The 5605-nt window shown below is 29.8% G+C and overlaps 1 protein-coding gene across 1 annotated transcript in view; it reads right to left on the minus strand.

Moving 5' to 3' along the window:
* The window catches only part of LOC118328894 (glutamate receptor-interacting protein 2-like), a 164366-nt gene that overhangs the window by 51441 nt on the left and 107320 nt on the right, over window positions 1-5605 (minus strand). The gene's annotated exons all lie outside the window — the stretch shown is intronic.

Consider the following 5605-nt stretch of genomic DNA (forward strand, 5'->3'; position numbering starts at 1 on the left):
CACACACACATACACACACACTGAGATGGAAACAGACGGAGTCAACAACAATGTGTCTAGGGAAGGTGAATGAGAGAAATGTTTGTAATTGTACCTGTGAAGTAAGGTGATGTTGGAACATGGAGCTGAGTTATGTAACAGTGCAATAGTTGAATAAACATTGATAAAGAGGGAGAAAAGTATTAAAAAAACACAAAAAAGAGGAAATAAAGAAACAGAGAGAAGATAGGAAACTCAATGGAGGGATTTTGCTAAGGTGATAAGAAGGCTGGAACTGAGAAAACCTGATACTAAAATGGAAAGGAAAAGGTGGCTGTAATAGATAAGAGTTTATGGACGAAACTGTTAAAAAACAAGATGGTTGTAGTTGTTTTATTTTATGCTTACTGGTATAGCATCACATCATTCTATTTCTGAAAGGATAAATAATTACAATTCCTTTTATAGGAGATGTATAGTATCTCAATGAAAGGTTTTGTGGAACAGTTCGTACTCAGGGACACTTTCAGACCAAACACATCTATTCACAGACTACTCATAAGATAGATAGATAGATAGAATATTTATATTATCTATATATATATTTTTTATTATTATTTATATATATATATCTATATTATGAGTAGTATGTGACATAGATGTGTTTTGGTCTGAAAGTGTAACATGAGTAAGAACTTGTTACCAACAAAACTTTAATTGGATACTGATACCATTTCTCATAAAAGGAATGTAATGTATTTTACCTTTCCAGAATAGAATGATGTGATGTGTATAAATAAGCATAAAATAAAAAAATAAAAAATTATGTTTTTTAAAGGTTTCGTACATAACTCTGTATATATTACGAAAAATTTTTGTACATTTTGAGCTATCAAGGTTTTATTAAAGAATTACTCGCTATAAACTTTTTAGAAGAATACTCATTGAGTTATATCTTTTCTGTTTGTTTATTTACTTTTTTTTGTTTTTTTGAATACTTTCTACTCGTTTATCAATGTTTATTCAATATTGAACATGTGTAATAAACTCATCACAACTGTTACAACATAAACTTAATTCAAAAGGTGAAAATTAGAAAAAATTTATCTAATTAATTATAGGAAATTGTTGTTGACTCAGTCTGTTTAATTCAGTTGGTGTGTGTAGTGTGTTGTGGTGTGTGTGTGTGTGTGTGTTGTGTGGTGAATTATTAATTTGCTGATTCATCATTTAAATGTTAAACAAAATGTAATAGTTCTAATTTAATGAGCGTTCTTTATGTGAAGTGTAAAATTCTTATTGTGGTTTATGGTATTACTGGATAAAAATGAAGATGGGAGAGTAAAATTTGAATGGATGAGAGGTCCAGTTCTGATCCGTGTGGAGGAAAACTAATTTTGTGCATGGGATTGAAGGTTACACAAAGATGTTAACGAAGATAGAATAAATTTGTTGAAGGATTTGGTGTGTTTTATGAAAACTATGAGGAGTACAAGGACTAATGATGAAGAGTGATTTTGAAGGTAATGTCTGTGGTGGTATTTGGTGTGTTTTCTTGTGTGAATATGGTGTGTTGGTAATAAAAGGAATGAAATGAGATAGATATGGATCCACAGGTGGTAGACTGGAGGAGATTTATAAATTAGCAGTATATCAAAAAAAGTTAATCTAACATGTGGTGTGCAGGTGTTGTGAAAGGGTGTGATATTAAGGGAAGAATAAATAGATGAGAGTCTTGACGTGATACATAATATGGTTAAGTTAATGTGTTGTGTGTGTGGTTGTGTGTGTGGTGTGTGTTGTGTGTATGTATAAGGATGGATAGCAATAAAAATAGAAGAAAAAATGGGACGAGAAAGGGGGGATGAACGAGTAAGAAGAAAAGTTTTATTTTAGTAACTATGATCTTTAAAATATATAAATGTTATTGTTTAATCTAATATAACAAAATCATAAAAGGGAAGTTGTTCTTGTAAGACTTGTTGAATGGTTGAAGAAAAGTCTAGAAGTGTTAGAATGACTAAGAATAAAGTGAGATTAGTGGAGGTTTGAAATGAAGAATATAGGGTGAACAAATTTTGGAATTTCAGGAACATATGTAGATGGTCATTTCTGTCTGAGAGGTAGATAAATTAGTTAAGTAATAGGATGGGAAACAAGGAGGAAAGGTAGATGGTATTTACAAGTTGACTTCTGTTATTAAAATTAAAGCTTCTCCTAATAATCCTGAAAACAATGTGTACATTTTAATATGCATGGTTATGTGGGTAACAGTAGTTTGACGTAATCAGGATGGTTAGTAATTAATTACTGTTTTAAGATAACAATCGGTAATATGATTCTATTATTTTATTTCGTTGTTGTTGTAGAGAGTTAAGTATGGAACGTTGTTACTCCTGAGAACAAAGTTAAGTGAGGAAAATACAGTTGGTTGTGGATGTAAAACTATGTAAGAGAAATGAATTCATTTAATGAAATGTTTTAGATTATTAGAGGTTTAGAGGTGGTAGTAGAGAAGATTTAGTCATATTGGGAAAGGAAGGCTGAATTTTTATTGTTTAAAAAAGGTTATGTACTAAGTAAGTTAGCTAGCATCGTTATCGAAGATAATGAACATGGTAAGAGGTCCTGGGAATAAAAATTTGTGGATTAGAGTTATTTAATTGTTAAAACCTTATTAAGGTAAATGATCTGAGTAAGTTTAAGTCCATTCCAGAAACATTTGTGAGGGAAGTCAAAAGGAAAAAAAAAGATGCACTTTTGGGTTGTAGGATCTTCGGTGTCTATATTATTAAAATAAGAGGTAGTGTAGGTAATTTTATAATTAGTTAACTAAAATAAAACCATTTGAGAAGTGTTATAGTGATGTTTCATTTTTTGTATTTGGGTTGATATAATTTATAATAAGAAAAAAAAAACAAAGAAAAAAAACAAAAAAGAAAAAAAGAAAATGGGAAATTGAGTGAGAATGAAGATCTACTAAATAATATATATGGTTTAATTTTAAACATTGAAAAAACAGACAAAAGGTGAGGATGAAGATTTTGGTGTGTGATAGGAATGGTAGATCTAGGGTAAATTAAGGCAAATGGGATGTAAGTGACGGGTGGCATGTAAATAAAGTTATATAGGTGGGTATTAAAAAAAAATAGTTAACAGAACGGAAGAGAAAAAGAAGATAAACAAAAGAATTATATGAGAAGGAGCGTGAAAATCATTCATTCAGTTTATTGTGGGTGTGAATATGTTGGCATAAAGAAAAAAGATTTAAAAAAAGATGTAGTTTCGTGTGGTGAAATATTCTGAACTGAATAAATACAAACATTGAGGGTGTTCACTTAAAGAGGAGAACTGAAGTGTTGGGTTCAGAGTTTTTGTAAATTCATTTTGATGCTAGGGAATAAGATACAAAGAGAAGAGTTTTTAAACTGCAAGAAAAGAACATATGAAATGAGACTGAGAAATTTTGTTTTAATTTAATGAAGATAGGGGAAATGGAAATAAGGAGAAAAAAAAAAAACGAAAAAAGAAACAATAAAAAACTGAGATGTAAAAAGACGGAGTAAAAAAATGTGTTAGGGAAGCGTGAATGAGAGAAATGTTTGTAATTGTAAGCCTGTGAGTAACTGGGTGATGTTGGACAGTGGAGACTGAGTTATGTAAAGTGAAATAGTTGAATAAAGAATTGATAAAGAGGGGAGACAAGTAGTTAAACAAAAAAAAGAAAGAGGAATAAAGAAAAAGAGAGAAGATAAAAAAAATGGAGGGATTTGCTAGGTGATAAGAAGGTGGAACTGAAGGAAAAAAATTGGATTACTAAAATCTGGAAAGGAAAGGTGGTTGTAATAGATAGGATTTATGGAGAAAATGTTAAAAAAAGATGGTTGTGTTGTTTATTTTATGCGTTAATGGGTCATCAGATACATAATTTAATATTTATGAAGAAGGATAAATAATTAGGAATAGTTTTATGGAGATGTATAGTATCTAAAGAAAGGTTTTGTGGAACAGTTAGTATCAGGGAGAACTTTAGACAATATATTAACAGACTAATCATAAGATAGTATTGATGCAGGTAATAGATTAGATGATAGTATAGATTAGATAGATGATAGTAGTAGATAGGATAGATGATAGATGGATGTACTGGTATATCTGTGGTTTTCGAAGAAATGGTTGGGTTATGGTAAAGGAGTATTTTGTTTCTCATATGGCAGTTCATTTTTGAAGAAAATGAAAAAAAATAACAAGTTAGAGGTATAAAATTTATAACTATATATAAGTTTGATTAAATATTCCTAGTAGGTTCAGTTTAAATCACTGGGTAGTGTTAAAGTGTAATGGTTTAAATGGAGGGAAAGAGAAAAAAATGTATACTAAAAAAGAGGAAGTGTTAGGGGATTAGAAGGCAGCCAGAGAGAAGTGTGTGTAATAGAATTTATAACAAAATTAAAACAAACTTAGGAACTGTATGAATGGTTGATAAAAAAATAATAAACAAAAAAAGAGAGATTATTTGGAAATAAAATGATGATGAATACGATGTGTATCGGAACAGTCATGATCATTGAATTTCTTACTTCCATTTAAAAAATAGAAGTAAATATTGCTTCTACTTAGTCATGAATGATATAAAAAAGAAACAAAAAATTGGTGATGATGAAAATAATTAGATGTTTATTATTGTAAGTTTAGTGGTGTGAAATTGGTCCGTTGGAGGGGTATATGTGTTGTGTTTGGTGTATATAACAGCATGAATGAGAAGCCAGAAGTTTGAGGCATTGTCAAGATTAAGTTGAGGAAAAAGTTCTAAAAATTTAATTAAATAATAATATGATAAAATTAAAATACTTTATTTTTGTCAATTTGTAATTATACAGTAGGATAATTAGTGAAACGAAAGGGTAAAGTGGCTTTTGTGGTGTTAGTTATTTAGATACGTAGATTAAAGTTAAGAGATATTGAGCTTTAATTAGGTTGAAAAAAAAATGTTGTCTATCTTAGGTGAGTGAAATGGTAGTTTGTATTTAATAAATTGAAAAATAAAGTTGTTATTCACAGTAAAACAGAGCAGGAAAGTAAATGGTTGGAGTTGTCGAAAATTTTGGTAAAGAGTGAACTATACAACTGGGGTGTTGGGTTGACAACGAAAAAAAATATAGATAGAAGAAAGAGGAGACATGAGTTTCATAACTAAAAGTCTAATTTAATTGTATATTTTTGTAACGAAGTATAATGAGAAAAAAGTGAGATGACAGTGAGAGAGTGAAAGCTGAAAAGTCGTGAGCAAATGTTAGGATGAGACTCTAATTTATACTTTTTATTAAAAAGTAAATGTTCGTTTAACATGAAAGGTGAAGGAAAGTGGTATTATGAATGAGAGCTGAAGTGATGTTTCAGGGGGGTTTATAACTGAAAGGTGAATTTAAGAAGAATGTACAAAAATGCTATGTAATACTTGAAAAAATACTATTGATGAATTTACTTTGATAGAAAGAGAATAAATTTCAAGTTGTAGATGAGTTAAGTGGAAAGGATGGATGTTAAAGAAAGTACTATGAAAGTGTACTTTAATAGTTGGATTGAACTGGTGAATGAAGGTATTGTGATGGTGTGATGAGTAGAT

Source organism: Morone saxatilis, unplaced genomic scaffold (genome assembly GCF_004916995.1).
Source record: "Morone saxatilis isolate NCDOM2014 unplaced genomic scaffold, NCSU_SB_2.0 Contig18, whole genome shotgun sequence".
NCBI classification, from domain to species: Eukaryota; Metazoa; Chordata; class Actinopteri; family Moronidae; genus Morone; species Morone saxatilis.